This window comes from Rhinatrema bivittatum, chromosome 5 (assembly GCF_901001135.1).
Source record: "Rhinatrema bivittatum chromosome 5, aRhiBiv1.1, whole genome shotgun sequence".
Taxonomy (NCBI): Eukaryota; Metazoa; Chordata; class Amphibia; order Gymnophiona; family Rhinatrematidae; genus Rhinatrema; species Rhinatrema bivittatum.
In genome coordinates, this window is record NC_042619.1 from 21,392,779 (window position 1) to 21,405,623 (window position 12,845).

Sequence of the window (12,845 nt, forward strand, 5' to 3'; positions counted from 1 at the left end):
CATCAGGCGCATGACGCCTTGCGAAAACGATGCCAGGAGCACTCGACGCATAGACCGAAATTGACGCGTGAAGTGCATGAGTCGAAGCAGTCACATTAAGGCTCAAACATCAGACAAAGCCGACGCAACCTGCGCCAGGGCTGACGCCACAGGCGCAAAAGTCGACGCACTCCACAGAAAACTCGAAGCTGGCACATTCGAAGCATAAGTGTAGGCACTCTTCCAGACATTTAACATCACTGGAATCGATGCTGACGCACACGCATAGATCTGACTCCTCAGGGAAGAGACATCATATCCCCATAGAAAACATGCCTCCAAGAAGGCCCTGTTCAATGTAATGCCTCCTTGTGCAAATGGTTATTGTTAGAATGTAAACCGAGGTGATTTGTAACTTGTTTACAAGAATATCGGTATATAAAAGTGCCAAATAAATAAATAAACATCTCCACACACATAAGAGGTCGTGCGTCCGAGCGTGATGTTTCGGATTCTACTTCATCTCACCATACAAAGACCTCAAAACGATCCTCTGGCTCAGAAAGGGATGTAGTAAGGATTTCTTCTTTCCGGACGTCCTCTTCCTCATTCTTACGATCATCAGCACAAACGTTTGCACGCCCTTGGTATGAGAACACTCCTCAACCACCAGTAAAGAAGGTGACAGAGGATCACCAAGGTCAGGTTCCAGGTTCTAACATACTACCTTTAGATCCTGATTTAAGCAACACCCCATCATCTCCAGCGGAGGTTCCACGTCCAAAGATGCCTCAATCGGCTCAACAGGCTTTCTCTAATTTATCTGAGGCACTATCAGGGTTCTTCGACTCCCTTCAATCCTCCTTCCAATTACCAAATGTATCCTCCCCCAGTTCTCCTGAAACACAAGAACGAGAAGAAATCCCTATACAACCAGAGCCCTCACCGAAACTCTCGGTACATGACTCGCTTGTTCACGACCATCCATCACCGGAGGCTTCCCCTTTGACTCACTCATCACACTCTTCCTCGACAGGTTATCCACCAGATCAACCACAGGAGCCTTACTCTCCTCCTAAAGATTTATCTTAGCCATAATTTTTGGATAAACTTGGAATCATCCTCCACTTAGATGTCCAAAAGCTACCTGACCCAAGGTCTGAAACACTTGGTCTTCTGAAGATTTTCGATACTCCAGGAGAACCGGCATCACTTCCTCCACAGGAGGTACTGGACACTGTCCTTCAAAAGTCGAGGGAAACCCCGCACTCCCTTTCTGCAGTGTCATGGAAAACCGATCTGAAGTTCCGTATGCCAAAATCATCTCACTGTACTGTGCCAAAACTTCCACATACTTCCATAGTGGTAGAATCCGCTATGCAGCAATCCAAGAGATCAAAGACACATGCCTCCTATCCTCTGGGAAGAGATAATTGAACACTGGATGAGTTTGGAAGAAAAATCTACCAAAACTCCATGCTGGTGGCACAAATACACACTCATCAATTCTACATGATACAATGCATGTATGAATGCATCCAAGTGACTAAGGGTCTACTATCCTCTACTGCGGAACAGATTCCACAGCCTCTCCAACACATGGAGGAATGCTCGCGACACCTACTGCCAGCAGTTTACAAAGGCTTCGAAAATTCTTCTAGAGCTTCAGCTACAGCGGTTGCAGCTCGGAGGCTAGCATGGCTCAGAGCTAGTGCTATTAGGGAAGACTTTCACGACAAGCTTGCTAATTTTCCCTGTACTGGGGACAATTTATTTGGAGAGAGATTCCATGCCACTGTCACCCAACTGAAGGAACAAGCTGTAGCAGTCCAATCGCTGACGACACCATCTTCATTTTCGTCCTCTCGACGGTACTCTGGAAATAATCGGTGCCAACCCTTTGCTAGGCAGCCTTATCGTTCCTTTCAGTCTTATAGACAACCTTCATGCCCACAATATCAAAGGCCACAAAATCAACAGCAACAATCACAAAATAGGAGAGGCAAACCACAGACCCAAAGTCAACAGGCATAGCAGCCGGCAGCCCCTATAAAGTTCACACAATCTTTTTGAGAGTACAGTCACCACTACTACATCAAGCACACCCGGGCAGACTTACACAACGCCTACCTGCGTGGGAAGCAATAACTGCAGACCGGTGGGTTCTCGATATAGTGCAACAAGGATATCAACTCTAATTTACGACAAAACCCCTTCTCCCTCATCTACAGCATCGGTCAATACACAAGTATCATTCTCAACTCTGTCACCATGCTTCTAGAACAACAAGCAATCCGAGTTGTTTCACAGACAACCCTGAACACAGGGTTTTATTCCCCATATTTCCTCATTCCAAAGAAATCAGGAGGCCTACGTCCAATCCTGGATCTCCGGGACTTAAACAAGTATCTGATCGAAGAGAAATTCAAAATGATGTCCCTCAAGTCCATTCTCTCCCTTCTACAACCAAACGATTGGATGTGCTCAATAGACTTGAAGGATGCGTATACACATATTCCCATCCATCCGTCCTTGTGACAATACTTCTGCTTTCAATACAAGCAGCATCATTACCAATACAAGGTTCTTCCCTTTTGGACTCTCGGCAGTATGGTAGTAGTGGTGGCTCACGTCAGAAAGGAATGGCAATCTTTCCATATTTGGACGATTGGCTCATAGTAGCTTCGAACCCACAGACGTTAATAGAGCAACTTCAACAATTGATAGAATGCATGAATGATCTGGGACTGTTAATCAATTACCACAAATCGAACTTAAAGCCAACTCAAATTCTACAATTCATTGGTGCTAGACTAGACACTAAACGCAACAGAGCATTCCTTCCGGAAGACAGGAGACTCGAAATGTGTCGTCTACTGCGGATTCTTATCCGCACACACAAACAGACAGCAAGACAAGTCCTGACAGTATTGGGTCATATGGCGGCAGCCATCTTCACAGTCCCCAACACCAGACTTCAAATGCGTTTTCTACAGTGGGGATTGAAGCGTCAATGGAGACAATACTCGCAACCATTGACAAAACGCCTACTACTTACCTCACAGATGGCAACGGACATCAGTTGGTGGCTCAAGAAATCCACGCTCTCCAAAGGAGCATTGTTCAACCCACCTCCTCACAATGCAGTCCTGACTACGGATGCATCTCGCAAGGGATGGGGGAGCCCATTTAGACCTTCGAGAAACACAGGGTCTATGGTCTCCATATGAACAAAACTTGCAAATAAATCTATTGGAACTCCGAGCGATACGAAATGCTCTCCAAGTGTTCCAGTCCCATCTGCGGGGCCGCAGAGGGATTATCTATACGGACAATCAAGTGGCAGTGTTTTACATAAACAAACAAGGAGGGTCCGGTTCATGGTCCCTATGCCAGGAAGCCCTGCCGATCTTCCAACTAGCACATCGGCATTCCATTCATCTGCAAGCAACATACTTGCCAGGAATTACCAATTCCAGAGTGGACCAACTGAGTCAAGTGTTTTATCCTCATGAATGGACTCTCAACCCAACCGTGGCTCAAGGTCTATTTCAGCAATGGGGGATCCCAACAATTGATCTCTTTGCAACAAAAATGAACGCCCAGCTTCTTCGTTTCTGCTCACTATGGCCAACATAGTGGCACAGGACGCGTTCCTGATCCCTTGGAAGGAGAGCCTGATGTGCGCCTTTCCTCCAATTCCGCTCATCACAAGGACTATTCAAAAATGTATGGCAGACTAGGCACAACTGATCCGCATAGCCCTGGCAGCCATGGTACAATTATCTCCTAAGCCTCTCCGACATAAGAACATAAGAAATTGCCATGCTGGGTCAGACCAAGGGTCCATCAAGCCCAGCATCCTGTTTCCAACAGAGGCCAAACCAGGCCACAAGAACCTGGCAATTACCCAAACACCTAGAAGATCCCATGCTACTGATGCAATTAATAGCAGTGGCTATTCCCTAAGTAAACTTGGTTAATAGCAGTTAATGGACTTCTCTTCCAGGAACTTATCCAAACCTTTTTTGAACCCAGCTACACTAACTGCACTAACCACATCCTCTGGCAACAAATTCCAGAGCTTTATTGTGCGTTGAGTGAAAAAGAATTTTCTCCGATTAGTCTTAAATGTGCTACTTGCTAACTTCATGGAATGCCCCCTAGTCCTTCTATTATTCGAAAGTATAAATAACCGAGTCACATCTACTTGTTCAAGACCTCTCATGATCTTAAAGACCTCTATTATATCCCCCCTCAGCCGTCTCTTCTCCAAGCTGAAAAGCCCTAACCTCTTCAGCCTTTTCTCATAGGGGAGCTGTTCCATCCCCTTTATCATTTTGGTTGCCCTTCTCTGTACCTTCTCCATTGCAACTATATCTTTTTTGAGATACGGCGACCAGAATTGTACACAGTATTCAAGGTGTGGTCTCACCATGGTGCGATATAGAGGCATTATGACATTTTCCGTTTTATTAACCATTCCCTTCCTAATAATTCTTAACATTCTATTTGCTTTTTTGACTGCTGCAGCACACTGAGCCGACGATTTCAATGTATTATCTACTATGACGCCTAGATCTCTTTCTTGGGTGGCAGCTCCTAATATGGAACCTAACATCGTGTAACTACAGCAAGGGTTATTTTTCACTATATGCAACACCTTGCACTTGTCCACATTAAATTTCATCTGCCATTTGGATGCCCAATCTTCCAGTCTTGCAAGGTCCTCCTGTAGTGTATCACAGTCTGCTTGTGATTTAACTACTCTGAATAATTTTGTATCATCCGATTCGTCTACCAAGTCAACCAGATCTTTTGATCCAACAACAGGGCTCACTTCTTCATCCACTTCACGCCTCTCTTCACTTGATGGCGTGGAGATTGAGCGGTTCCTATTAGAAAAACAGGGCATTTCTGCAGCAGCCCAACAAGTCTTGATAGAGTGTAGGAAACAATCAACTAGACACAATTATAGTTTTAAATGGAAATGCTATTCCAAGTGGTGCACATCTAATAAGATCTTCCACTTAGATTGTTCCCCGGAGCTACTCATAGACTACCTTTATACGTGTTATACTTCTGGCTTGGCGATTTTCTCGATAACAGTTCATCTTAGTGCAATAGCGGCTTATCCCAGGCCATACCAAAATCAACCTATATCCACTCACCCCTTGGTGTCTCGTCTCATCAGAGGCCTCCTGCATCTTCGTCTTCCAATTGCTAAACCACCAGTTCCGTGGAATCTGAACGTAGTATTGGAACAGCTGATGTTACCACCATTTGAACCCATGGACTCTGCTCACATAAAATACTTAACTTGGAAAATGGTATTCTTAGTAGCAGTCACTTCTGCAAGACGAGCCATTGAATTACAAGCCTTAGTCCACTCGGCTCCATATCTGCAATTTTACCACCAGAAAGCAGTTCTTCGAACTCATCCAAATTTCCTTCCAAAAGTAGTATCACAATTCTATTTAAATCAAATGATACAATTACCAACGTTCTTTCCCAAGCCCCATTCAAACGACAGGGAGCGTATGCTTCACACGCTTGACTGCAAACGTGCATTAGCATACTACAAGGATAGAACGTATTCTGATCACCGTTCTTCTCAACTTTTTGTTTCCTTCAATCCTAATGCACCAGGACTTCGGTAACTAAACAGACCATCTCTAGCTGGGTAGCACAATGTATCCAATTTTTCTATAAGCAAAATCTAACTCTAGCATCTTTTCCAAATGCTCATCAAGTTGGAACTATGACAACATCCATAGGAAATCTCCGCCATGTTCCACCGGTAGACATCTGCAAAGCAGCTCCGTGGTCATCTCTTCACGCATTCACTTCTCATTATTGCTTAGACTAACAATCAATGACCGATGCAAAGTTAAGTCGAGCTGTACTGCAGTCCTTTTCCTCTTTAAAAAAAAAAAAAAAAAAAGACTGAAGAATTGCACAATGAAACAAGGGGTCGACTACCACTTCTTTGGATCACGCACAAGAATGACTCAAGTTAGGGTAGCCTGATTGGGAGCTTGGGACTCCCATGACAGCATGGCTAATTCAGCCCTGCTATCAACGGGGGAAAAAGCAAGTTTGCTTACCGTAAACGGTGTTTCCGTAGATAGGATGAATTAGCCATGCTGACCCACCCTTCTCCCTGTTAGTCGCCCTTTTTCTTCTACGGCTACGCCTAAGCTTCATTACAGACTGAGAAGGATCTGTTACTTTCCTGAATGGGAACACACGTGTAGCCGCAGAGGATGCAAAACTTTTTAACGTTTGCTTAAGAAGCTCCGCCTCCCGGGCCCTGATGGACAGTTCTCATGACAGCATGGCTAATTCATCCTGCTATCTACGGAAACACAGTTTATGGTAAGCAAACTTGATTTTATTACTGTGAACAATCTCCTAAAAATTGATAGTAAATTTGGACAAGCAGTTTTGAGTAACCTGTTCTTGCAGTAATGTACTCTCCACTGTGAAGCCCGAGTTACTTACTCAGTAAACACTCTGCTTCAACCCTCAGCTTGGGGCTTCCTATATGTAATGGCTAATTCAGCCTGCTTATTGATGGAAAAGGCAAGCTTGCTTACTTCAAATGGTGTTTTCCATAGACAGAAGGATGAATTAGTCATGCTAACTAAATACCCGCTTGCCTCCCTGGACAGTCAACTTCCTAGCTGGAAATAGCTTTGATATAGACTGAGGAGACTCATGAGGCATCGACCATGCGGGAATTGCCCGCACATGTTCGGAGAGACGAGTCCGTTTGGTGTGCTGGATGATGTCACCCATATGTCGTAGTTAATTTATCTTATCTACAGAAAACACAGTTTACGGTAAGCAAACTTGATTTTTGTTTCCATTGCAAAATCCTTGGGGCCTAATTCAGCATGAATTTTCATAAGTCTGGATAACAAATACTAATATCAGATTGTATCAATTAAATGCCTTTTCAGAAGTTTGGAAATTTCTTAAGCACCTCCCTTGTAATTCCAGTGGGCACTTGGGGGACAGCCATGTTTGACACAGTGTCACATGTCTGGTTATGCTGAATGGGTTTTGATTGGTTCCTGCTGGAGAAGTGATGATCCTGCTGGAGAAGTGATATTTATCAGATCTCGGCCAGTATGAGCCAATTGGTTTCAGTGTGTGAGGCAATTTCAGATCCTCTGCAACTCTAGAGGCACACAATTAGTGCATGATACCAATTTACGAGCCATTTGCAAGTAAACTTGCAGGAGAAGTCCAGAATAATATTTGTGTGTTTTATTTTATTCCTTTTTGCATTTATGAAAAAGCTTTTCTTCTCTGACACAATGGCCTTATATAGATAATAGGTTGTCATGATGCTATTAATTGGTAGGTTCTGAGTAGTGGAAGCATCGATCTGGAGGGCTTTGGAATTAAGTATACACATACAAAGTGAAAACTGATTGGCTTTTTATTGTAGAAGGGTAAAATGATGTATTGTGTAGAAAAATAAAATAAATAGTTTCAGGCCTAGATGCCTTAGATTTGCAATAGCTTCCATCTCCTTCTGCTGTTTGACATATGTCATCGTACAACAGAAATCGTTTTTATACATACCAGTAATTTTCTGTTATACTGTTTGGCCTAATGTAAGGAAAACCTTGATGTGTATTTTTAAATTGAATAATAGATTGTTCAAGGTTTCTAAACAACATCTGTTAGGAACTATGTGATTTACATAATGTATTGAAAAATATGTATACATAAATACAGTATTTAAAAAAAATATGCACACAGTTCAGCAGCAGCAATATCATCCATTGTTTGACATGCTTTTCTAGCTGAGGAGATCAGTGAGTTACAGATAGCAGTTAGGCTTTAAAGTGAATTGTGGTGGATTACAATATTTGTGCTTCATGAGCCACACATAAACAATAAGTATATAAAGATGTAGAATATATGTAATGCTTTCAGCTAGTTGGGACAGTGTGTGTAATATATAGTATAGAAAATTATTCACAGTTCAGTACAGTATAGGTAATTAAGAGATTCTACATTATTCAATAACACAATCCATTACTTAAGTAGTTGGCATTTATTTATTTATTTATTTAATTTAAAATTTTTGTATACCGACATTCATCCAGGATATCACATCGGTTTACAGTGTAACACAAACAGACGCCAGGCATGGCGCTTTACATTGAACAAATAAAACAAGTTAACAAATGAATAAATGAGGGTGTGAATAACAAGGGGAAATTTGCATTAAATAATCGAGGTTTGTAAATATATACATATGTACAAAAGGAAGACACTAAGAGATAAGCAATTTAGGAGTGCTAGGAGGAGAGGGGGGAGTGGCGAGCAGAGGGAAGGGAACGAGGTGAGGGGGGGGAGAAAAAGTGTATGAGGTGAGGGGGGGAGAAAAAGGTGGGCGAAGTGAGGGGATAGAGGGCCAGAAGAGGGGGCAGAGGAGAGGAAGGGTGGGCAGTGGAGAGGAAGGGAGAAATTAGGTGTATGCCTTGGCGAAGAGCCAGGTCTTGAGCTTCCGCTTGAACGATTTGAGGCATTCCTCTTGCCGTAGTTCAACTGGCATTGTGTTCCAAAGGGTCGGCCCAGCTATCGATATTGCACGGGCTCTGGTAGATGTTAGTTTGTAGAGTTTAGGGGAAGGGATGGGCATAGTTGCGAGATGTGCGTGTCTAGTAGGCTTATTAGACTGGTGTAAGCGGAAGGATTCATTAAACCAGTTCATTTCAGGATTGTATAAAGCCTTGTGGATGAGAGAGAGAGTCTTATATTGTATACGGGAAGCTATTGGGAGCCAATGTAGATCTTTTAGAACAGGTGTAATATGGTCGTGTCTGCGTAGGTTGGTCAAGATTTGGGCTGTTGTGTTTTGTAAAATTTGAATGGGGTGAATGGCGTTGTTAGGAAGGCCGAGGAGAAGGGAGTTGCAGTAGTCTGTTTTGGCAAAGATGGTGGTTTGGAGCACTGTTTGGAAATCGGGGGGGGTGTAGTAAGGGTTTTAGTTTTTTTTAGTGTGTGAAGTTTAAAGAAGCCATCTTTTAGTATGTTGTTGATAAATTTCTTCAGTGTGAAGTGCCCATCGAGAATGATACCCAGATCACGGACTTGTGCAAATTGGAACTGTGAAAGAGGGGGAAGGATCGAGTGGTTAAGGGGTGAGATGAGCATGATTTCAGTTTTAGTAGTGTTGAGAGCTAGGTGGATGGAAGAAAGGAGATTGTTTATGGATTGGAGAGTATGTTTTATTGTAAACCGGTGTGATTTGTATTTTATATAGGAATGTCGGTATATAAAGTTAAAAATAAATAAATATCTATGTGTGTGTGTCAGAGAGAGTAAGCGAGAGAGGCACACTCATACACACTTTGTGAGAGAGTGTGCGTGCGTGTCTCTTTCTCTGACACAGACAAACACCCATACTCTGTGTGTGGATGTGTCTTTGGGTCTGAGAAAGCATATGTCTGTGTGTGTCAGTTTGTATGTGCCAGTAAAATTTCTGTAATCTAAAAATCTGTTTGTGACTGAGTGCATGTGTGTGTCTTACACTGGCTGCCAGTTTCATTACTTGCAGCTGGTTCAAGAGCCAGACTGAGCCAGGATATATCCCTATAAGTGATATAAGCAGATGTGTAGGGGGCCTAACCAATTTGCATGGATGAAATGGGTCCTGCAGCTCTGCTCACCCCTGGTCTAGAATGTGTTCAACCTCTTAGTTGTTTAGGAAAGATGAAGTTTATTTTGGAGATATTTTGGCTCAATTCTGACGGGTTCCAGGGATGACGTGGCATGCTTTTTGCAAGCTGTTGACACATGCTGCAGGGAAAGTGCATGAGGGTGTCACATACCCCATTGGCTAGTTTTGAAAAAAATCCCCCAGACTGATATTTTCCTGTAATCTGCCCCTGCTTGTGGCATCTGGATTTCATGATAGTTAAAAGCATGAACAAAGAACAAAGAGGTTGTTATCCAATTAGAGTTGGGTAAATTAAGACACAAGGGAATAAACAGACTTGGCAAAGGTCAGGTAGAGCCAGCAGGAGAATGAGGATTCAAATTTTACAGAAATTTGATTCCATCCACTGTGCTCACCTCTACCCCAATATAGTACTGAATTATTTTCGTTTGGCATATGTGAAAAAACCTATCATGATTATGTGTAAGGGAAACTTTTTATAGCACCTTTGGCTACATACAAAATTAATACTTAGTGAAATGAATGAATTTGTACATCTGTGGTTTCAGACTATTTGGGCTTCTGCTTGAGAGTTGCTCATATGTCATCAGATTTAGATTTTATAAGTATCAATTAAAAGCTTCTCTTATGATACTTGATTGTGTGCCATGGGAGTGTGGTACTACAGAGGAATACTCTTAAATACACACTAACCTTGGCAGCAGCTGAAGTGTTGCTTTAGAGGACTTAATTCATAGCACTGATGAGACTGCTTCTAAATAATTGCTTGTGTCAATGGCTAAATTTAGCCTGCAGGTGCTTATTTCAGTACATTGTTGATTATGCACTTTTTTAGGTTTAGATTCTGTAAGGTTTTTTTTTCAACAACAAATAGGACAACTTAGAGCACAATTGCTGGATTGTATTTTGCTTTTTTGTCTGTAGGCGAAGAGTGTAGCTAATGGTTAAATTGCTTCAGTGCGCCTACAGATACCCTCTATTCTTATTGCTTTCTCCTCCAGTTTTTCCCGGCTGTACTAGACAGGCTGTGGGCTACAGCCCTATTTTATATCGAATAACCTTTAAGGAAAGCTGTCTATAAATGTAACATTACAATATATTTTTGTACACCCTTACATCAGGGTTCCAAAAAATATGGTGGTCAGTAGTGATCAGGCATGAGCAACAGAATGCAGGGCTGACAGTATGCATTGCAGGAATGTTGAAAGAGTGCATGTGCTCAGTCTTTGCATGGTTCTGCTACTTTTTCTTGTACCATTGGGGAGCATTAGTGATGACAGAAAAGAAAAAAAATTGCAAAATGGACTTGTGGCACATTTTCCAAAACATGACCAAAGACTATAGAGATGTGACTCTCTGGAGTATTTTTCACGCCTTTAACGAGTACAAGACCTGGTTCTCTTTGGTGCTATCCTTTGGTAAGCTCTGTTAGCATTGTATTTGTTTGCTCTATAGTTTGGTAAGTTCACTATTACGTTTTCTAATTCTTGAAAGAAGTTCTTTTGGCTAGAATAGCTTCTTTCACTTCATCTTTTAACAATGCCAACAGTCATTTGGCCTTTCTTCCACCTTTTCTAATGCATGGAATACATCTGGTCTGGTCTTGATCTTGAATTTTTTGGCATTGAACTTTAGCTATTAATCACTTGACCACACCTCATGGTTTCTTAAATCAATTCTCATTCTGTTTACTCCCTGAGGGGTGTTCATTCTATTGCAGCTCTTAGTATCATTTGCAAAAAGGCAAACATTTCCTTCTAGCCCCTCTGTAATATCTCTCACAAAGAAATGGAACATAACTGGCCCCTGGACCCTGGGGCACTTCATTAATCTTATTTCCTCTGAGTAAATTTTATGAACTATTACCCTCTGTTATATCTCTGTTTCTAATCCAGTCCACCTCTTTTGGGGTCTACCCCCAGGCTGGTCAGTTTATGCACCTCCAATGTGGGACAATATCAAAAGCTTTGCTGAAATTTAAATATACCACATCCAACACACTTATTTAATATAATTCACTGCTGCCCACTGAATTCTAGGTCCATCACTTTCCTGTCCTTTAGTAAGGTCTTGTTAATTTTCTCACCATTGAGATTAGATCAACAAGCCTGTAATTACCAACCACTTTTCTGTTATCACTGTTATGAAGATGGACTACATCTGCCCCCTTCAGTTCTGTGGCACCTCTCCTGTTTCGAAAAATCTATTGAAGAGATCCTTCAGCAGATCAGCCAGAACCTCTCTGAACTTCCATAATATTATTAATCATCTGTATAGCATGTATCAGATGTATGCTGTGCTTATATTCTAGGATGTATCTCATCTGGCCACATAGCAAAACTGAACGTGGCCAAAGCTAATTCTATAAAAACACTTTATTCTGTAAATAGTGTGACATCTACCCCACACCCATATGTACTAATGAGCGATCGTTCTCCAATCCCTTCTTTAGCGTGCACGGAACAAATGTATTTGTTTAGCATTTCTGCTTTTTCGTCTCTCTCCATACAGTCCTCCTTTTTTTTTTTTTTTTTGGTCTTCCATCCTACCCCCTCTCCTTCCTCTGTCCTTTCACTGATACATCTCACTTTTATCTCCTTGGCTATCTCTCCTTCTGCTTGAGCTTTTGCCATTCTGTCTTCCTAGCTTCTATAATTTTACCAGATATTCTTCCCTGTGCTCCAGTTTCTGAAATCCCTTGTACTTTCCGAATGCTGTCTTTTTGCCTTTTCAGCTATCTCTTTTTTCCCATTGATAGCAGGGCTGAATTAGCCATGCTGTCATGGGAACTGCCAATCAGGGCCCGGGAGGCGGAGCTTATTAAGCAGAGTGTAGATTTTTTTCAGTCTCTGCGGCTGCGCTTGTGTTCCCGCATAGGAAAGTAACAGATTCTCCTCAGTCTGTTTTTTCCGCGCGCGGGAGCACACGCGGAGCTGAATTCTCCTCGTTTGTTTTTTTTTTTTCCTTCAAAATTGAAAATGTCTAAAAAGACCTCCGGGTTCAAACTGTGTCCCTGCGGTAAGATCATGTCCATCACTGACGGACATGATCGCTGCTACCACTGCTTGGGACCGGACCACATTCAAAAAGACTGCTATTTTTGTTGATGGATGTCCCCACGAGCCCGGAGACACAGGGCCTACAAAATGCAGGAGTTAAG

General features: G+C 42.3%; 1 protein-coding gene across 2 annotated transcripts in view; it reads left to right on the forward strand.

The window, feature by feature from the left end:
- FAM168A (family with sequence similarity 168 member A) overlaps nucleotides 1–12,845 on the forward strand; it is a 579,070-nt gene that overhangs the window by 53,462 nt on the left and 512,763 nt on the right. The gene's annotated exons all lie outside the window — the stretch shown is intronic.